Source organism: Dendrobates tinctorius, unplaced genomic scaffold (assembly GCF_039654945.1).
Source record: "Dendrobates tinctorius isolate UK_male_01 unplaced genomic scaffold, ASM3965494v1 ptg000085l, whole genome shotgun sequence".
Taxonomy (NCBI): Eukaryota; Metazoa; Chordata; class Amphibia; order Anura; family Dendrobatidae; genus Dendrobates; species Dendrobates tinctorius.
Genome location: NW_027361753.1, coordinates 5,422,401 through 5,445,450, shown reverse-complemented (window position 1 = coordinate 5,445,450; position 23,050 = coordinate 5,422,401). Strand labels below are relative to the sequence as shown.

The window sequence follows — 23,050 nt, the reverse complement described above, 5'->3', positions numbered from 1 at the left end:
TCGCGGCCGGGTGTCAGCTGATTATCACAGCTGACACCCGGCACAATGTGTCAGGGGCGGTCACGGACCGCCCCCGACACGTTAACCCCTTGCACACCGCGATCAAACATGATCGCGGTGTACCGGGGGTTAAAGGGAAGCATCGGCAGGGAGGGGGCTCCCTCCGCGCTTCCCAGAGCCCCCCACGGCAGCGCAATGTGCAGCGCTGCTGCGGGGGGCTCCTTTCCTCCAGGCCCCCGAATCCAAGATGGCGACGGGGGCCTTCGGGGGCCTGGGGAAGCTGGCTTCCTCAGTGCCTGCAAAGCGCAGGCATGAGGAAGCCTTGTGCACTGCCTGTGACAGATTGCTGATCTGTCACAGTGATCTGTGATGTGACAGATCAGCGATCTGTCACAGGACAGTGATGTCCCACCTGGGACTATGTAATAAAGTAAAAAAAAAATTAAAAAAAAGTGTAAAAATAAATTTAAAAAAATCGCCAAATAAATTAGTAAAAAAAAAAAAAAAAATATTCCCCAATAAATTCATTTTTTGAAAATAATAAAAAAAAAAAAACAATAAAAGTACACATATTAGGTATCGCCGCGTCCGTAACGACCTGCCCTATAAAACTGTCCCAATAGTTAACCCCTTTAGCGAACCCCTTAAAAAACAAAAATAAAAAACGAAGCAAAAAATAATGATTTATTATCATACCGCCAAACAAAAAGTGCAATAACGCGCGATCAAAAAGACGCATATAAATATCCATGGTACCGCTGAAAACGTCATCTTGTCCCGCAAAAAACAAGCTGCCATACAGCATCATCAGTGAAAAAATAAAAAAGTTATAACTCGCAGAATAAAGCGATGCAAAAATAATTATTTTTTATATAAAATAGTTTTCATTGCATAAAACCGACAAAAACATAAAAAAACGACCTAAATGAGGTATCGCTGTAACCGTACTGACCCGAAGAATAAAACCGCTTTATCAATTTTACCGCACGCGGAACGGTGTAAACGCACCCCCCCCCAAAAGAAATTCATGAAACGCTGGTTTTTGTTCATTCTGCGTCACAAAAATCGGAATAAAAAGCGATCAAAAATTTCACGTGCCCGAAAATGGTACCAATAAAAACGTCAACTCGTCCCGCAAAAAATAAGACCTCACATGACTCGGTGGGTCAAAATACGGAAAAATTATAGCTCTCAATATGTGGTGATGCAAAAACTATTTTTACAATAAAAAGCGTCTTTTAGCGTGCGACAGCCGCCAAACATAAAAACCGCCATAAATAGTAAATCAAACCCCCCATTATCACCCCCTTAGTTAGGGAAAAATAATAAAATAAAAAAAATGTATTTATTTCCATTTTTCCATTAGGGTTAGGGCTAGGGTTAGGGCTAGGGGTGTGTTGGGGTAGGGTTAGGGTAGGGTTAGGGTTAGGGCTAGGGCTATGGTTAGGGCTAGGGTTAGGGCTAGGGCTAGGGTTAGGGCTAGGGTTAGGGCTAGGGTTAGGGCTGAGATTAGGGTTAGGGGCGTGTTGGGGTTCGGGTTGGAGTTAGAATTGGGGGTTTCCACTGTTTGGGCACATCAGGGGCTCTCCAAATGCAACATGGCGTCTGATCTCAATTCCAGCCAATTCTGAGTTGAAAAAGTCAAATGGTGCTCCTTCCCTTCCAAGCTCTGCTATGCGCCCAAACAGTGTTTTACCCCCACATGTAGGGTATCAGCCTACTCAGGACAAATTGCAAAACAATTTTTGGGGTCCAATTTCTCCTGTTACCCTTAGGAAAATAAAAAATTGGGGGCAAAAATATCATTTTTGTGGAAAAAAATGATTTTTTTATTTTCACGTCCGAGCGTTATAAACTTCTGTGAAGCACTTGGGGGTTCAAAGTGCTCACCACACATCTAGAAAAGTTCCGTGGGGGGTCTAGTGTCCAAAATGGGGTCACTTGTGGGGAGTTTCAATAGTTTAGGTACATCAGGGGCTCTCCAAACGCACATGACACCCGCAGACCATTCCATCAAAGTCTGCATTCCAAAACGTCACTGCTTCCCTTCCGAGCCCCGACGTGTGTCCATACAGTAGTTTTCTCCCACATATGGGAAATCAGCGTACTCAGGACAAATTGGACAACAACTTTTGGGGTCCAATTTCTCCTGGTACCCTTGGGAAAATAAAAAAATGGTGACTAAAAGATCATGTTTGTGGAAAAAATACGAATTTTTTATTTTCACGCCCGGGCGTTGTAAACTTCTGTGAAGCACTGGGGGGGTCAAAGTGCTCACCACACATCTAGATAAGTTCCTTGGGGGGTCTAGTTTACAAAATGGTGTCATGTGTGGGGGGTTTCCACTGTTTAGGTACATTAGGGGCTCTCCAAAGGCAACATGACACCCGCAGACCATTCCATCAAAGTCTGCATTCCAAAACGTCACTACTTCCCTTCCGAGCCCCGACGTGTGCCCATACAGTAGTTTTCTCCCACATATGGGGTATCAGCATACTCAGGACAAATTGGACAACAACTTTTGGGGTCCAATTTCTCCTGGTACCCTTGGGAAAATAAAAAAATGGTGACTAAAAGATCATGTTTGTGGAAAAAATACGAATTTTTTATTTTCACGCCCGGGCGTTGTAAACTTCTGTGAAGCACTGGGGGGGTCAAAGTGCTCACCACACATCTAGATAAGTTCCTTGGGGGGTCTAGTTTACAAAATGGTGTCATTTGTGGGGGGTTTCCACTGTTTAGGTACATTAGGGGCTCTCCAAAGGCAACATGACACCCGCAGACCATTCCATCAAAGTCTGCATTCCAAAACGTCACTACTTCCCTTCCGAGCCCCGACGTGTGCCCATACAGTAGTTTTCTCCCACATATGGGGTATCAGCATACTCAGGACAAATTGGACAACAACTTTTGGGGTCCAATTTCTCCTGGTACCCTTGGGAAAATAAAAAAATGGTGACTAAAAGATCATGTTTGTGGAAAAAATACGAATTTTTTATTTTCACGCCCGGGCGTTGTAAACTTCTGTGAAGCACTGGGGGGGTCAAAGTGCTCACCACACATCTAGATAAGTTCCTTAGGGGGTCTAGTTTCCAAAATGGTGTCATTTGTGGGGGGGTTTCCACTGTTTTGGTACATCAGGGGTTTTCCAAACGCGACATGGTGTCCGATCTCAATTCCAGCCAAAAATGTCAAGTGGCGCTGCTTCCCTTCCGAGCTCTGCCATGCGCCCAAATAGTGGTTTACCCCCACATGTGGGGTATCAGCGTACTCAGGACAAATTGCACAATAACTTTTAGGGTCCTGTTACCCTTGGGAAAATAAGAATTGAGGGTGAAAAGATCATTTTTGTGGAAAAAAAATATTTTTTAATTGTATGGCTTTATGTTATAAACTTCTGTGAAGCCCATGGGGGTTCAAAGTTCTCACCACACATCTAGATAAGTTCCTTAGGGGGTCTATTTTCCAAAATGGTGTCATTTGTGGGGGGTTTCCACTGTTTTGGTACATCAGGGGTTTTCCAAACGCGACATGGTGTCCAATCTCAATTCCAGCCAAAAACGTCAAATGGCGCTGCTTCCCTTCCGAGCTCTGCCATGCGCCCAAATAGTGGTTTACCCCCACATGTGGGGTATCAGCGTACTCAGGACAAATTGCACAATAACTTTTAGGGTCCTGTTACCCTTGGGAAAATAAAAATTGGGGTGAAAAGATCATTTTTGTGGAAAAAATATGATTTTTTAATTGTACCGCTGTACGTTATAAACTTCTGTAAAGCCCTTGTGGGTTCAAAGTTCTCACCACATATCTAGATAAGTTCCTTGGGGGGTCTAGTTTCCAAAATGGGGTCACTTGTAGGGGGTTTCCACTGTTTAGGTACATCAGGGACTCTCCAAACGTGACATGGCGTCCAATCTGAATTCCAGCCAATTTTGCATTGAAAAAGTCAAACTGCGCTCCTTCCATTCTGAGCTCTGCCATGCGCCAAAACAGTCGTTCCCCCCCACATATCAGGTATCTGCGTACTCAGGACAAATTGCACAATAACTTTTGCAGTTCAATTTCTCCTGTTACCCTTGGTAAAATAAAAAAATTGAACCTGAAGTATTTTTTTTATGAAAAAAAGTTAGATGTTCATTTTTTTTTAAATATTCAAAAAATTTCATGTGACGCACCTAAAGGGTTAATAAACTTCTTGAATGTGGTTTTGAGCACCTTAAGGGGTGCAGTTTTTAGAATGGTGTCACTTTTGGGTATTTTCTATCATATAGACCCCTCAAAGTGGCTTCAAATGTGATGTGGTCCTAAAAATAAAATGGTGTTGTAAAAATGAGAAATCGCTGGTCAACTTTTAACCCTTATAACTTCCTAACAAAAAAAAATTTTGGTTCCAAAATTGTGCTGATGTAAAGTAATCATGTGGGAAATGTTAGTTATCAAGTTTTTTGTGTGCCGTATCTCTGTGATTTAAGGGCATAAAAATTCAAAGTTGGAAAATTGCGAAATTTTCAAAATTTTCGCCAAATTTCCGTTTTTCTCACAAATAAACGCAAGTTATTTGAATGAAATTTTACCACTAACATGAAGTACAATATGTCATGAGAAAACAATGTCAGAATCACCGGGATCCATGGAAGCGTTCGAGAGTTATGACCTCATAAAGGTACAGTGGTCAGAATTGTAAAAATTGGCCCGGTCACGAACGTGCAAACCACCCTTGGGGGTGAAGGGGTTAAAGACAAAAATGTCCAGGAAGGATGGGAAATCTTGAAAAATGAAATTCTCAAAGCACAACTGTTAACAATTCCGAAAAGAGGGAAGAATAGGAAGCATTTAAGGAAGCCAGGATGGATGAACACAGAACTTAAGCACATGCTAAAAAGGAAGAAAAAAATGTTTATAAAATGGAAAGAGGGAGGCATATCTAAAGAAGAATATAATGCTGTCTGCAGAACCTGCAGGGCACAAATCAGATTATCTAAAGCTGACAATGAATTGAGGCTTGCAAGAGATGTCAAAAGCAATAATAAAGGATTTTGGGGATATGTCAAAAGTAAAAGAAAAGTCAAAGATGCTATAGGACTTTTACCGGATGAAAATGATGAAATGGTAAGACAGGATGTTGAGAAGGCCGAACTTTTAAATTTCTATTTTGCATCTGTTTTCTCTCAGAAAGGAAATGTAACATCAACTGTTCTTCACTGTCCCATTAAGGGAATAGAAGATTCCAGGATATCTATAAACAGAAATATAGTGAGGAAACACTTAGCTAACCTAAATGAATTCAAGTCTCCAGGTCCAGATGAATTACACCCCAGAGTACTGAAGGAGATAGCAGAAGAAATTTTTGAACCCCTCTCCATAATCTTTGAAAATTCTTGGAGAACAGGTGAAGTCCCAGAAGACTGGAGAAGAGCAAATGTTGTTCCTATCTTCAAAAAGGGGAAGAAGGTGGACCCAGGCAACTATAGGCCGGTGAGTCTGACTTCTATACCAGGAAAGATCTTTGAGCATATTATCAAACAACATGTATGTCAGCACCTGGATAAGAATGAAGTGATTAAACAGAGTCAGCATGGGTTTGTAACTAATAAGTCATGTCAGACTAACTTAATTTCCTTCTATGACGGAATCACTGATTGGGTGGATCAAGGAAATGCTGTAGATATAGTATATCTTGACTTCAGCAAAGCATTTGACAAAGTATCTCATACAATCCTCATTGAAAAAATGACTAAGTATGGAATGGACAAGGCAACTGTTAGGTGGATTCAGAACTGGCTTAGGCCTCTTTCACACATCAGGTTTTCGCCGTCAGGCGCGATCCGGCGCTTTTGACAGAAACCGGATCCGGCGAAATGCAATGCCGGATCCGGTTTCCCCCACATTGACTTGCATTTGCGCCGGATCGCGCCGGATGGCCATGCGTTTCATCCGGTTTTCGCCGGATCCGGCAATGTGTCGCGATCCGGCGTCTGGAAAAAACGGCTACTGTAACGTTTTTTGTCTCCGGCGTAAAAGCCGGACACGCCGGATCCGGCGCGTCCGGCTTTTTCACACAATGAAAGCCTATGAGCGCCGCAATGCGCCGGATCCGGCGAAAGCCGGATCCGGTGGCCGGATCCGGTTTTTTTGGTCTGAGCATGCTCAGTAGCTCTGCCCACAAGACATATATAAAAGCAAGACAGTGGGACCCACAGCCACACCCAACATGCCACCCAAGAAAGCAACCAAGCGCAGCAGGAGAAGGCAGGAGACCACTGCAGCACCATCAGCACCACCACCACCCCAAATGGAGCAGCAAATGGAACATGCTGAGGAGGGGAGGCCAGCAGCAGATGAGAGACGGTAATTATCAAATCCCCCATTCCTCCAAACTAGGGCTATTGAATATCAAGATATTCATTGGCCCTTTGTTTCTCTTTATTCAACAGCCGCCCAATAGATGCAGCAGCAGCAGCAGCAGCAATGGCAGCAGCTGGAACACCACCCACAGGCATGGAGTGTGTCCACCAGGAAGACAGCACATCATCTTCTGGGAGCCCTCCCTCGCATCGTCAGCGTTTGACGGTAAGTTTTTATTTCCAAAATCCATCATCTCTGTAATATATGTCTATTCATTGCCTTTTATTTCAAAACAGGATTCACAAGATGAAGAGGAGCTCCCAGAAGAAGAAGGAAGGGGTGGACAGACACCTGGAGTGGGCTCACAATTGGTAAGTTTTTTGCATCAAACGCAGAAACACAACATCACACTACACACAACACATAGAAAACAATGTTCTGCAGACCACACACAGCAAACAAATGCCTACATCCAAAGACATAACATTTTTTGTTTTCTTCTCTAGTCTTCCCAATCTGGTGCTCGGCCAAGAGGTCCTCGCAGTGCCTCCCAGGGTCGTCGGCGACAGCAACGCGGCGGTCACCAGCGTGTAAGTATAAATATTTTTGCTTTGTTTTTTTGCACTTTTTATTTCATTTCTTTTGTGGAGGCTAATTATGTTATTTTTGTCTTTTTCTTTAACAGCCTTCACAGCGTGCTCCCGACTCTGACGGTGAGGATGGAGGACTCGATGTGGACCACCTCATCGATCTCGTCAGAGAAAGGGAGCCGCTCTGGAATATGGCTGACCGCCGCCACGCTGACCTTATCGTTACCCGACGACTCTGGGAGGAAATCTGTTCGCTCCTTGTGGGCCGCTGGGAGGACCTCGATGTTCGGGCCCAGATTAAAGAGCGTAAGTATATACAGTACCGGTTGCTTGATGTAAACCAGTGTTTCCCGAACTCCAGTCCTCGTGGTCCCCACAGATCATGTGTTCAGGATTTCTATTTACTATGGAAATCCTGAAAACATGACCCCTGGGGACCATGAGGACTGGAGTTTGGGAAACACTGATGTTGTATACTAACCACTTTGTCCTTTCTCGTTTCAGGGAACAGAATTGTGAATCGGTGGCGGTCTGTGAGGGATCGTTTCAAGAAGGAGTTCAATAAAGAGATGCGGGCCCCGAGTGGATCTGGAGGACGCAGGAGCAAGTACAAGTACGCAGAAGCCCTGTCGTTCCTCCGGGAAACAATGGTCACTAGAAGGTAAATATTACACACCACATGTGAAAAAAAATGTTAGATGTAAATTTCTTTTTTCAGCCAGGGCCATACCATGTCAGTATTTTAATTGTTTTTTTTTCTCTTTATTCCACAGCACGGTGAGCAGCACTCGGGAGCCTGCACGATTGGACCCTTCTGAGGCGATCCCTGAGGAGACCGGCACCGAGGGACACTTCGACCGCCCCGGTACATCTGCACCTTCCCAGCCTTCCCACACATTCGACCCATCTGTCCCATCCACCAGCACAGGAGCATCGTGGCCGCCTACATTACATGAAGCTGCTGGTGAGGAGATCGCTTTCCCTTTACCCCACCCTTCTGCCCCTGCCACCTCTAGTACACCTGCGGGTACTGGGCGGCAGCGGCAGAGGGGTCAGGAAAAGACTTATGCGCCAGAGTTCTTGCATCTGAATGCATCTTTCCAGAACTGTCTAAAAGTCTTGTCAGAGCAAATCTCCGCAGGCTATCAGCAGATCAACTCCAGCATTCTGGAGGTGAAGACACTTCTGCAAACCATGCATTCAGAAGCAAGATCTTCGCCAAACCACACCTTTTTCAGGTCTGTTGTGGAGCGCATGGAAACGCTCTCTCCTGCCCAGCAGATGCATGTAATGCATTCATGCTACGCTGCTCTCCAGCAAGTTACCTCCCAACCTCCTCCTCCCACCACAGTAGTTCCTCCACCTGCACCCCCTCCAGCCACTTTCCATCCTCCCCCTCCTATTACATCTACACCCCCTCCAGCCACTTTCCATCCTCCCCCTCCTATTACATCTACACCCCCTCCAGCCACTTTCCATCCTCCCCCTCCTATTACATACCATCCACCTCCCCAGCACCATCCACCTCCCCAGCACCAGCAACCTCCCCAGCACCAGCAACCTCCCCAGTACCAGCAACCTCCCCAGTACCAGCAACCTCCCCAGTACCAGCAACCTCCCCAGTACCAGACATCTCCCCACTTCCAGCAACCTGCCCCGTACCAGACATCTCCCCACTTCCAGCAACCTGCCCCGTACCAGACATCTCCCCACTTCCAGTAACCTGCCCCGTACCAGACATCTCCCCACTTCCAGTAACCTGCCCCGTACCAGACATCTCCCCACTTCCAGCAACCTGCCCCGTACCAAACTCCTTCCCCATACAACTTGCCATCAACATCATCTGCTCCTACAGTCCCTGCCCAACCCTCCACTCCACCACCCACCACCTCTTCTGCTTCCCACATGTCCACCCATTCTGTAGTTTTTTCCACACCTTCACCTCTAACTGTTCCTTCCCCACCACGATCCCAGTCCTCTCTCCACACTCCCAGTGTCGAAGTGTCCCGCAGCCCCTCCAGCAGTATTTCCACCACACACTACACAGATTTATAATGTGTGTATTTAAATAAAAATGACCAGTTTTATGGTTTCAAAGCTTTATTAAACAAGTTTATTAACATTTTAAAAAAGTTTACTAAAAAAAACATTTTTCAATAAAAGTTAAATTATTTTACACTGGTTGTCTGTCATTTCTTTCTGCGGCGAAAAAGGTTAAATACAGGGTATTTAAAAGGTGAAATGGTATTCAAAACTAGGTATATAACTGTGGGTAAATTTTAGCTTTTTGCCACAGTTGTGTTCCTGGTTGTGTTTGAAGCAAAGTATTTCACCTAAAAAGTTGTGTTTATTGTTGGTGATTTCCTAACAATGTACACAACTTTTGTTAAAAGGTGAAATACTTTGCAAAAAACACAACCAGGTACACACCTGTGGCCTAAAGCTAAAAATAGTAAGACCATGACAAGATAGCCAACTTTGGTTGGCAAAGGTATATACTGTTGGTCCAGAAGGTACACAAGTTTGGTTAGGGCACAAATCTTTCACACTCTGTCATCCTGCCAGTGTACTCTGCCTTGAGGTGACATAAAGTATATTGCAAAATTGTCCCTCATTACTGAAACCGTCACAGAACTTCTAGTGGTAATGTCATGGTAATCTTGCAAGGTGGTTTCTTCAGAGGTGTCCTCAATGGAAATGGGTTCCTTGCAGATAACAAAATTGTGGAGTACCACGCACGCTTTGATCACCTCGTCCACAGTTTCTGTCTTGAGGTTGATCGCAGTCAATAGGACCCGCCATTTGGCTGTCAGAATACCAAAGGTACATTCAACCATTCTTCTTGCTCTTGTGAGGCGGTAATTAAAAATGCGTTTTGGTCTTGTCAATCCTCTGCTAGAGTACGGATTCAAAAGGTGTTCTGACAGCTGGAAGGCTTCATCCCCTACACAGACAAATGGCATAGGTGGACCAGATGTTTGCGGCAGCGGTCTAGGTGGTGGGAACTGGAAGGTGTTTCCATACAGTTTACGCCCCATGGCAGACAGTTTGAAAACTTGAGAGTCATTGGAGCGGCCATAGGCCCCAATATCAACCGCAATAAATTTGTATTCCGCGTCAGCGATGGCCATGAGGACAATTGAAAAATATTTCTTGTAATTGAAATATTCCGATCCCGATCCTGCTGGCTTTACAATGCGGATATGTTTCCCGTCCACAGCGCCCAAGCAGTTGGGAAACTGACATATCTGTTGAAACTTGTCAGCAATTTCAATCCACCTCTCTGTTGTGGGCTCTGGTAAAAACTCTTCAGCTAAGGAGTCCCACAGTGCACGGCATGTGTACTTCACTATTCCAGATATGGTGGAAATCCCGAGTCTGTACTGGAAATGCAGTGACGAAAGGGATTCTCCAGTTGCAAGAAATCTGTGGGGAATTAAAAAACAATAAATTAGTTTTAAATCACAGCATTACATACCAAAACTGACCTATAACACTTGGAGATACAAACTACCACCAACAAGATTGCAGTGAAAGTGTGCTCTGATGCGAGCACATCCAATAAATGTGGCTTACCTTAAAGTCACCATCAGACGCTCTGCGGGTGAAACAGAGAAGCGGCAATAGGTGTCCGCTTTTCTTATGAGGTGTGCAATGCGCTCCACCAAGTAATCAAAATTCTCCATTTTCATCCTAACATATCCAAAAAATTTATCCGGGTTTCGTCGAAGGTCCATGCAGAGTGTAGAATAGACCCCCACGCGTCATTCTCTTGGCTGTGATGGGGTGGATCCACAAACGTCGTCTACGATGCCTGATGCGCTGCTGTCTCGCTCTCGCCTTCTCCAGAACAATCACCCTCAAACGATTCGCCTCCGCTATAAAATCCGCCAAATTCTTCAAAATATTTCCAATGACAACATCCATCTTCGCCAGTAACTTGCTCTTCTCTCCAACCTGCACTTTATCCTCTACAACCTGTCAAAGAAGGGCTGTAGGAACATGCTATATATAGTTTTCCAGTAGCCAATCCCGTTCGGAAGGCCACAAGGGTCAATTTTAAAAACCGGATCCGGCGTAATCCGTCGAAAAACGGATAGAAAAACGGATGAACCGGATGAGACGGATCCGGTTTTGTCTGTCAAGAAAAAGACGGATCCGGCAGAAAACCGGATCCATCACATCCGGTTTTACGAAACATATGCCGGATCCGGGGTTCCGGCACGACGCCGGATCGCGCCTGACGCCGAAAACCTGATGTGTGAAAGTAGCCTTAGTGATCGGACCCAAAGAGTGGTCGTAAATGGCTGCACATCCAGCTGGAAGAATGTCTCAAGTGGGGTACCACAGGGCTCTGTCCTGGGCCCTGTATTGTTCAACATCTTTATCAACGATTTAGATGAAGGAATTGAGGGTAAACTGATTAAATTTGCTGATGACACAAAGCTAGGAGGGATAGCTAATACTAGAGATGAGAGAGAGAGGATTCAAAAAGATATAAATAAACAGGAGCAGTGGGCAGCAACTAACAGAATGGTTTTTAACAGGGAAAAATGCAAAGTACTACATCTGGGCAATAAAAATGAAAAAAGCATATACAGAATGGGAGGAATAGGGCTAAGCAACAGCACATGTGAAAAAGACTTGGGTATACTAATAGAATCATAGAATCATAGAATCGTAGAGTTGGAAGGGACCTCCTGGGCCATCTGGTCCAACCCCCTGCTCAAAGCAGGATTCGCTAAATCATCCCAGTCAGATGTCTGTCCAGCCTCTGTTTGAAGACTTCCATTGAAGGAGAACTCACCACTTCTCGTGGCAGCCTGTTCCACTCATTGATCACTCTAACTGTCAAAAAGTTTTTTCTAATATCTAATCTGTGTCTCTTCCCATTCAGTTTCATCCCATTGCTTCTAGTCTTTCCTTGTGCAAATGAGAATAAAGTTGATCCTTCTACAATGTGACAGCCCTTTAGATATTTGTAGACAGCTATTAAGTCTCCTCTCAGTCTTCTCTTTTGCAAACTAAACATTCCCAAATCCTGCAACCTTTCCTCATAAGACAGGGTTTGCAGACCGGTCACCATTCTGGTCGCTCTTTTCTGAACTTGCTCCAGTTTGTTGATGTCTTTTTTAAAATGTGGTGCCCAAAACTGGACACAATATTCCAGATGAGGTCTGACCAAAGAGGAGTAGAGGGAAATAATGACTTCACGTGATCTAGACTGTATGCTTCTGTTAATACATCCTAGAATTGCATTTGCCTTTTTGGCTGCTGCATCACACTGTTGACTCATATTCAGTCTGTGATCTATTAGTATACCCAAGTCTTTTTCACATGTGCTGTCACGTAGCCCTATTCCTCCCATTCTATATATGCTTTTTTCATTTTTATTGCCCAGATGTAGTACTTTGCATTTCTCCCTGTTAAAAACCATTCTGTTAGTTGCTGCCCACTTCTCCAGTTTATTTAAATCTTTTTGAATCATCTCTCTCTCCTCTCTAGTATTAGCTATCCCTCCTAGCTTTGTGTCATCAGCAAATTTAATCAGTTTACCCTCAATTCCTTCATCTAAATCGTTGATAAAGATGTTGAACAATACAGGGCCCAGGACAGAGCCCTGTGGTACCCCACTTGAGACATTCTTCCAACTGGATGTGCAGCCATTTACGACCACTCTTTGGGTCCGATCACTAAGCCAGTTATGAATCCACCTAACAGTTGCCTTGTCCATTCCATACTTAGTCATTTTTTCAATAAGGATTGTATGAGAGACTTTGTCAAATGCTTTGCTGAAGTCAAGATATACTATATCTACAGCATTTCCTTGATCCACCCAATCAGTGATACCGTCATAGAAGGAAATTAAGTTAGTCTGACATGACTTATCAGTTACAAACCCATGCTGACTCTGTTTAATCACTTCATTCTTATCCAGGTATTGACATACATGTTGTTTAATAATTTGTTCAAAGATCTTTCCTGGTATAGAAGTCAGACTCACCGGCCTATAGTTGCCTGGGTCCACCTTCTTCCCCTTTTTGAAGATAGGAACAACATTTGCTCTTCTCCAGTCTTCTGGCACTTCTCCTGTTCTCCAAGAATTTTCAAAGATTATGGAGAGGGGTTCAAAAATTTCTTCTGCTATCTCCTTCAGTACTCTGGGGTGTAATTCATCTGGACCTGGAGACTTGAATTCATTTAGGTTAGCTAAGTGTTTCCTCACTATCTTTCTGTTTATAGATATCCTGGATTCTTCTATTCCCTTAATAGGACAGTGAATAACAGTTGATGTTGCATTTCCTTTCTGAGAGAAAACAGATGCAAAATGCAAATGCAAAATGCATAATAGATCACAGACTGAATATGAGTCAACAGTGTGATGCAGCAGCAAAAAAGGCAAATGCAATTCTAGGATGTATTAACAGAAGCATACAGTCTAGATCACGTGAAGTCATTATTTCCCTCTACTCCTCTTTGGTCAGACCTCATCTGGAATATTGTGTCCAGTTTTGGGCGCCACATTTTAAAAAAGACATTAACAAACTGGAGCAAGTTCAGAAAAGAGCGACCAGAATGGTGACCGGTCTGCAAACCCTGTCTTATGAGGAAAGGTTGCAGGATTTGGGAATGTTTAGTTTGCAAAAGAGAAGACTGAGAGGAGACTTAATAGCTGTCTACAAATATCTAAAGGGCTGTCACATTGTAGAAGGATCAACTTTATTCTCATTTGCACAAGGAAAGACTAGAAGCAATGGGATGAAACTGAATGGGAGGAGACACAGATTAGATATTAGAAAAAACTTTTTGACAGTTAGAGTGATCAATGAATGGAACAAGCTGCCATGAGAAGTGGTGAGTTCTCCTTCAATGGAAATCTTCAAACAGAGGCTGGACAGACATCTGACTGGGATGATTTAGCGAATCCTGCTTTGAGCAGGGGGTTGGACCAGATGGCCCAGGAGGTCCCTTCCAACTCTGCGATTCTATGATTCTAAGTAGCATACACTCAGGCTTGAATAGGCTAGGAACTGTTTCCTCCATTCCCCTTCTTGTTTCTGGTAATGTCATTTTTTCTGTACTTCATTTTTTTAATTAATTAAAGATACTTCTTTATTTTATTTTTCTCATTACTTCTTTGTTTCTGTTGTTCAGCGGCAGTTGTAGGCAACTTGCGGAAATAGAAGCCGACGCGGCGTACAATGACCAGAATCTCTGTGAAATCTGGGTATGTTTTCAGAAACCGCTGAACTACCAAGTTGAGCATATGTGCCATGCATGGTACGTGTGTGAGCTTGCCAAGCTTCACAGACACCACCAGGTTACGCCCATTTTGACACTTGACGATACATGGTTGGAAGTTCAGCCACAAAAACCACAGATCTGTCTGGTCTGTTATTCCTTTAAGTAACTCTTCTGTGGTGTGCAGTTTATCTCCTAGACAAATTAGCGTCATCAGAGCCTGTTGCCTCTTCACTGAGGCAGTGCTTTCAGAGCTTTCAGCTGATGTGGACGTCATGCTCTAAGATAGCACAACGGAGATGGAGGATGAGGAGAAGCAGGAGGGGCTGGAGGAACAGGTGTAGGAGCTGGAGTTAATCCAGATAAAGTTAGGAGCAGCAATCCTTGACGTTGATAGAACATGTGTCGTGCCAGGGTGGGACTCGGCCCCGACCTCCACAACGTTCACACAGTGTGCCATCAGGGAATAGTTGTTATGGATCTGCAACTCAGGACTAGGGTTGGAAAAGCTGACCCTGCACTAGGACTATGCTAAAACCCTACGATGGAGTGGGCGACCTATTCCTTGTGAATAGACCCACCGACGTTTCCTAGACTAAACTCAAACGAAGACCTATGGGTAGGGGGAAGGGTCTCCCTGAACGGTCTAGGGACTGGGAACAAAAAACAGGTAACCTCCTAGTAGGAAAATAGAGGACGCTGCAGCAACGAACAGAAAATCAAAAACAAAACTGGCAGAACTAGAAATCACAGAACTGCACAAAATCACACACAGAAAGCAAACAAGGAATAAAACACCGTGAGCACAACTGGAGGATGGTGCTAATGGTTTGGTTCCCAAACCGTAAAAGTAGAAGTTATAAACCTAGCACTCAACTTGGATGTGATCAAAAAGAAGATTTATTGTAGTACGCATACAAAACGTTTCGGTCAATTGCGACCTTCTTCAGTTACGTGCTGTATTAGGTATTCAGCAGGGGATTATATAGGCCTTGAATAGCTCGTTGTGCTCATAATAAAGACAGTCTGTCTGTCAGCATGAGTTATCTTATTTACAGTGGGGAAAAAAAGTATTTAGTCAGTCAGCAATAGTGCAAGTTCCACCACTTAAAAAGATGAGAGGCGTCTGTAATTTACATCATAGGTAGACCTCAACTATGGGAGACAAACTGAGAAAAAAAAAATCCAGAAAATCACATTTTCTGTTTTTTTTTTCATTTTATTTGCATATTATGGTGGAAAATAAGTATTTGGTCAGAAACAAAATTTCATCTCAATACTTTGTGATATATCCTTTGTTGGCATTGACAGAGGTCAAACGTTTTCTGTAAGTCTTCACAAGGTTGCCACACACTGTTGTTGGTATGTTGGCCCATTCCTCCATGCAGATCTCCTCTAGAGCAGTGATGTTTTTGGCTTTTCGCTTGGCAACACGGACTTTCAACTCCCTCCAAAGGTTTTCTATAGGGTTGAGATCAGGAGACTGGCTAGGCCACTCCAGGACCTTGAAATGCTTCTCAAGAAGCCACTCCTTCGTTGCCCTGGCGGTGTGCTTTGGATCATTGTCATGTTGAAAGACCCAGCCACGTTTCATCTTCAATGCCCTTGCTGATGGAAGGAGGTTTGCACTCAAAATCTCACGATACATGGCCCCATTCATTCTTTCATGTACCCGGATCAGTCGTCCTGGCCCCTTTGCAGAGAAACAGCCCCAAAGCATGATGTTTCCACCACCATGCTTTACAGTAGGTATGGTGTTTGATGGATGCAACTCAGTATTCTTTTTCCTCCAAACACGACAAGTTGTGTTTCTACCAAACAGTTCCAGTTTGGTTTCATCAGACCATAGGACATTCTCCCAAAACTCCTCTGGATCATCCAAATGCTCTCTAGCAAACTTCAGACGGGCCCGGACATGTACAGGCTTAAGCAGTGGGACACGTCTGGCACTGCAGGATCTGAGTCCATGGTGGCGTAGTGTGTTACTTATGGTAGGCCTTGTTACATTGGTCCCAGCTCTCTGCAGTTCATTCACTAGGTCCCCCCGCGTGGTTCTGGGATTTTTGCTCACCGTTCTTGTGACCATTCTGACCCCACGGGGTGGGATTTTGCGTGGAGCACCAGATCGAGGGAGATTATCAGTGGTCTTGTATGTCTTCCATTTTCTAATTATTGCTCCCACAGTTGATTTCTTCACTCCAAGCTGGTTGGCTATTGCAGATTCAGTCTTCCCAGCCTGGTGCAGGGCTACAATTTTGTTTCTGGTGTCCTTTGACAGCTCTTTGGTCTTCTCTATAGTGGCGTTTGGAGTCAGACTGTTTGAGGGTGTGCACAGGTGTCTTTTTATACTGATAACAAGTTTAAACAGGTGCCATTACTACAGGTAATGAGTGGAGGAAAGAGGAGACTCTTAAAGAAGAAGTTACAGGTCTGTGAGAGCCAGAAATCTTGATTGCTTGTTTCTGACCAAATACTTATTTTCCACCATAATATGCAAATAAAATGAAAAAAAAACAGACAATGTGATTTTCTGGATTTTTTTTTCTCAGTTTGTCTCCCATAGTTGAGGTCTACCTATGATGTAAATTACAGACGCCTCTCATCTTTTTAAGTGGTGGAACTTGCACTATTGCTGACTGACTAAATACTTTTTTTCCCCACTGTATGTAGCATGTAGTATGTATGTAGCATGTAGTATGTATGTAGTATGTATGTAGCATGCATGTAGCATGTAGTATGTATGTAGCATGCATGTAGTATATATGTGGTATGTATGTAGCATGTAGTATGTATGTGGCATGCATGTAGCATGTAGTATGCATGTAGCATGCATGTAGTATGTATGTAGTATGTATGTAGCATGTAGTATGTATGTAGCATGCATGTAGTATATATGTAGTATGTATGTAGCATGTAGTATGTATGTAGCATGCATGTAGTATGTATGTAGTATGTATGTAGCATGCATGTAGCATGTAGTATGTATGTAGCATGCATGTAGTATATATGTGGTATGTATGTAGCATGCATGTAGTATGTATGTAGTATGTATGTAGTATTTTTTTCATTTAACACATTAGCCGGATGATGGGACTACTACTGTCCCATCATTGGCTAATGTGTCAATCACTGTCATGGTAGCAGGCATCGCCCGATGGGACTTGTAGTCCCATCGGACGATGCCTGCACAGACCCCCGGACATCAGCACAGCCCCCCGGCAGGCCGGTACAGACCCCCACAGGGTGCACAGCCCCCCGGCAGGCCGGCACAGCCCCCCGGCAGGCCGGTACAGACCCCCACAGGGTGCACAGACCACCGGCAGGCCGGCACAGCCCCCCGGCAGGCCAGTACAGACCCCGGGCAGTCCACACAGCCCCCTGGCAGGCCGGCACAGCCCCCCGCAGGCCGGCAGAGACCCCCAGAAGGCCCGAAATGACGGCGCATCATGATGCGCACACACCGCGCATCATGATGACGTCATTTCGGCTGTCAATCAACTTTGAACTTCCCATTCCGATGCCCGATATTGAAAAAATATCGGATGTCGGTATCGGAATTCCGATACAGCAAGTATCGGCCGATACCCGATACTTGCGGTATCGGAATGCTCAACTCTAGACACCACCCCTTGCCTCTGTGGTGGTATGATGTGAGGGTCTGAGAAAACTGTCCCAGAACTTTGCCATTGTTCCTCTGCCTGAGCTGGATTGTACTTCTGTCTCTCTCGCTTGGATTCCTTGGCTGTACAACAAACTCTGATGTCTGCTGCCAGCGTTATCACATGGGAATTTTTTCAGTAATTTCGCTGCAAGGACCCTCTGGTACATCATCATTTTTGTACACCTCTCTGTTATGAATGAGTCACCGAGGAGGAAAAAAAAAGCAAGCTAAGCCCAGAAAACCGGATAGGTTCGTAACTAGCGGATTGCAGACCCCTGATCCTATCCACAACAACTAGCAGTAGCCGTGGAGCGTGCCTACGGTGGTACTAGACGCCTCGTCACGGCCGGAGAACTAAATAACCCTAAAGAAAGAAAGGAAAAATCTAAACTGCACCAGAGCAGACCCCAAAGCAATATAGACAGCCCCCAACATGTATTGTTGGTGAAACAAGATGAAAACACAGACACAGATAGAAATATAGGCTGAGCAAACGATGGGGCCCTCACTAACTAGAAAGGACAGGAAAGAAAAGCTGCTGTCTGCAATCACGCAAAAAACCCTGCCAAAAAAAATGTCCAACACGTCTGATAGAAAAAGGCCCTGAAGTCGCTAGACTTCAAATCACTATATCAGCACTCAGGTATATTCTGAAGACAGAGCAAAAGAGATCAACTGATCAGAGACAAAATGGGGATTCACCCCAGTCCCAGCCAGGGCTGGCTGAACACAAAAACTAAGTAAACCAGACAAAACTCATATGAACAATAGCAGAGAAAACTTAGCTTTAGGAAGGCAGGAACCAAACTGGAAACCAGAAGCCACAGTCAGGAAAAATCACCAGCAAGAAACTAGGTAGTCGGATGCCTTAAATCCAATCAGAAACTCCTGATGTCCAATCGCAGTCCTCTTCCTCAGGTGGCCGGTCTCTGCCATTTAGATCAGCTCCATTACCTCCCTTCACCAACATAGGGAGTCCAGATAGAGAACTCACTACTCCTCTGTCAGCACAGCCAGCTCCATAACGCTCACCAGAAGCCAGAGGCAAACCCGAAAATGAGCTCACAACAGTACCCCCCCTTGAGGAGGGGTCACCGAACCCTCATCAACGCCACCGGGCCGATCAGGATGGGCCCGATGAAAAGCACGAACCAATCTATCGGCATGAATATGAGAGGCAGAGACCCAAAAATTGTCCTCCTGGCCATAACCCTTCCACTTGACCAAATACTGGAGTCTCCGTCTAGCCAGACGAGAATCCAGTATCTTCTCAACCTCATATTCCACATTGCCTTCAACCAATACAGGGTCAGGAGGTGCAGCCATAGGAACTACTGGCTCAACATATCTCTTCAACAGCGACTTATGAAACACTTTATGGATCTTAAACGTAACAGGAAGAGCCAATCAAAAAGAAACCGGACAAAGAATCTCTAAAATCTTGTAAGGTCCAATAAATCTTGGCTTGAACTTTGGAGAAGCCACCTTCATAGAGATATTCTTTGATGACAACCAAGCCATATCACCCACTTTAAACCGGGGACCAATGGTCCTATGCCGGTTAGAAAACCGCTGGGCCTTTTCCTGGTAGAGAGACAACTTATCCACTACTTGGTCCCAAATCTGCTGCATTCTCTCTACCACAGTGTCAACACCTGGGCAGGCTGAAGATTCCACTTGCCCTGAGGAAAATCGAGGATGAAACCCAAAGTTACAGAAAAAGGGCGACATCAAGGTGGCAGAACTAGCTCTATTATTTAAAGCGAATTCGGCCAAGGGCAAAACTGAAACCCAATCATCCTGATCAGCAGATATAAAACATCTCAAATAGGACTCCAAAGTCTGGTTTGTTCTCTCCATCTGCCCATTGGTCTGAGGGTGAAACGCAGAGGAGAAGGACAACTGAATTCCCAGCTTGGAACAAAAGGCTTACCAGAATCTGGAAACAAACTGAACTCCTCTGTCCGATACAATGTTCTCAGGAATCCCATGTAACTGAACCACCTGTTGTTAAAACAAGGGTACCAACTCTGAGGAAGATGGCAACTTTGGGAGTGGTACAAGATGGACCATCTTAGAGAATCTATCACAAATCACCCAGATAACAGTCATTCTCTGAGAGACAGGAAGATCAGAAATAAAATCCATTGAAATATGGGTCCATGGCCTCTTAGGCACCGGCAAGGACATCAACAACCCACTAGAGCGAGAACAGGGTTTAGACCGGGAACAAGTCCCACAGGACTGCACAAAATTCCTGACATCACGAGACAAGGCGGGCCACCAAAGTCCCGGAAAACATCATTCATGAAGGATTGGAAGACAGAAGGGGCATTAGTGAGCCCAAAAGGCATCACCAGGTACTCAAAATGTCCCTCTGGATTATTAAACGCCGTCTTCCATTCAGCCCCATGCTTGATGCGAATAAGATTATACGCCCCCCTGAGGTCAAGCTTAGTAAACCAGCAGGCACTCTTACCTCTGTTGTCTGATTTATTCTCCAGAGTTAACGGGTACTGATATTTAACCGTCATCTTGTTAAGGCAGGGGTGGGGAATCTTTTTTCTGCCAAGGGCCATTTGGATATTTATACCATCCTTCGGGGCCGTACAAACTCCGCCCACAAAGTACATCCTGACTCTGGCACTGGTTTCATGACTTAATCTTTCATTGCATGCCCTTCAATGTTCAGTAGTGAACAATGCGTGTGTGCCAACAGAGCAAGAAGAAATTAAGGGGCTTGTGGCAATCAAAATACAGCTCCCTGCCCAAGAATGCGGTCCCTGAGAATCTGCTCGGGGGCCTGATAAAAGGTCATTGAGGGCCGTAAATGGCCCTGGGGCCTGAGGTTCCCCACCCCTGTGTTAAGGGAACGATAATCAATACACGGTCTTAATGAACCATCTTTCTTGGCCACAAAAAAATCCCCAGCACCTAAAGGTGACGAGGATGGTCTAATATGACCCTTCTCCAACGACTCCTTAATATAGGATCGCATAGGATCATGTTCAGGTACTGATAAGTTGAAAAGCCAACCCTTGGGAAATTTACACCCAGGCATCAACTCAATTGCACAGTCATAACTCCTATGAGGAGGCAAAGACGCAGACTTACTTTCACTAAACACATCAGAAAAATCGGCCAGATAATCTGGAATATCATGAGACTGAGGAGAGGTAGAGAAAACAGGAGCGTCCCTACGAACACACTGACAACCCCAACTCACCACAGTCCCAGATTTCCAATCCAAAACTGGATTATGATTTTGCAACCAGGGAAAACCCAGAACAATAGTATCATGCAAATTATGCAGCACCAAAAATTTACAATTTTCTTGGTGGTCTGGGGCAACTCGCATTATCACCTGGGTCCAAAACTGAGGTTTATTCTCCGCCAAAGGAGTAGCATCAATACCCCTCAAAGGAATAGGCATCCACAGAGGCATCATAGAAAAACCACAACGTTTAGCAAAGTCCAAATCCATCAGATTCAACGCTGCTCCTGAATCCACAAAAGCCTTAGTGGAAAACGTGGATAAGGAGCAGATCAGAGTAATTGCCAAAAGGAACTTAGTTTGTACACTGCCCACAGCAAATGTGTGTGCAAAACGTTTCTCTCATTCAGGGCAGACAGAAATAGTATGAGAGGCGTCTCCACAGAAAAAAACACAGCTTATTACGCCTTCTAAACTCCTGACGTTGCATCCTAGACAAAACCCCATCACATTGCATAGGTTCAGATGTTTGTTCAAAAGGTGGCAGCGCCTCCCATGTAGTTTTACGTTCATGTAAACGCCGATCAACTTGAATGGCCAATTACATAGAATCATCCATGTCAGAGGGAACAGGAAATCCCACCATAACATCTTCTACAGTCTCTGATAAACCCTTCCGAAAGAGAGCTGCCAATGCACTATCATTCCATGTAGTAAGGACCACCCACTTTCGGTATTTTTGACAGCATAACTCTGCAGAATCCTGACCCTGGTTTAATGCCAACAGGGTTCTCTCAGCTTGATCAACAGCAAAAGGTTCATCATACAACAACCCCAAGGCTTGAAAAAATGCATCCACATTAGTCAGAATAGGATTTTCAGGTGTCAGAGAAAAAGCCCAACCCTGGGGATCGCCGCGCAGCAAGGAGATGACAATTTTAACCTGCTGCGCAGAGCTCCCCGATGAATTAGGCTTCAAGGCAAGAAATAATTTACAATTATTCTTAAAATTCAGAAATTTAGACCGATCCCTAAAAAACACATCAGGAGTAGGGATCTCAGGTTCAGCAGCATGTAACTGAATGAGGTAGGTGTAAATTCCCTGCACTTCACCAGCAAGTTGCTCCACACAATCAGACAATTGCTTTATCTCCATTAGGAAAAAAAAATCCTCCTACGGCCCCAGAAAAAAAAAAAGAGGAAAAAATACATAAAAAAAAAATTGACACTTTTTTTTCTTCTTTTCTAACAACTTTTCCCTGCTTTTGAGTACCCTAGAATCTGCGGTATGGCTGGTGATTCTGTTATGAATGAGTCACCGTGGAGGAAAAAACCTAAACAAGCTAAGCCCCAGAAAAACCAGAGAGGTTGGTAACTATGCAGATCCCTGATCCTAACCACACAACTAGCAGCAGCCGTGGAGCGTGCCTACGATGAACCTAGATGCCACGTCATGGCCGAAGGACTAAATAAGCCTAAAGCAAGAAAAGGGGAAAACTAACTGCCCCAGAGCAGACCCCAAAGGAATAGACAGCCCCCACACATGTATTGATGGTGAAACAAGATGAAAACACAAACATAGGCAGGAAAATAGGCTGAGCAAATGATGGAGCCCAAACTAACTAGAAAGGATAGGAAAGGAAAGACACTGTCTGCAATCTGCCAAAAACCCTACAAAAATAATGTCCAACACTTCTGATAACAAAATTAACCCTGAAGTCACTAGACTTCTCCCACTATATCAGCACTCTGAAATATTTTGAGGCAGAGCAAAAAGAGGCCAATCTAATAAGGGACAAAAAGCAAATTGGCAAATACAGATAAGTAAGAGTGGAAATTCAGCACAGCCCCAGCCGGGGCTGGCTGACCACACAAAAAACTGAATAGACCAACAAAATCAAGTGTGAACATTAGCAGAAAAACTTAGCTTGAGCTGACTGGAACAGAGCTGAGGACCAAGACTTGACAAACCAGAAGGAATCACAGCACCAGAATAGG

General features: G+C 44.5%; 1 protein-coding gene across 1 annotated transcript in view; it reads right to left on the bottom strand.

Annotated features, from left to right (window-relative positions):
- Positions 1–23,050, bottom strand: part of CPLX4 (complexin 4) — an 83,019-nt gene that overhangs the window by 16,949 nt on the left and 43,020 nt on the right. The gene's annotated exons all lie outside the window — the stretch shown is intronic.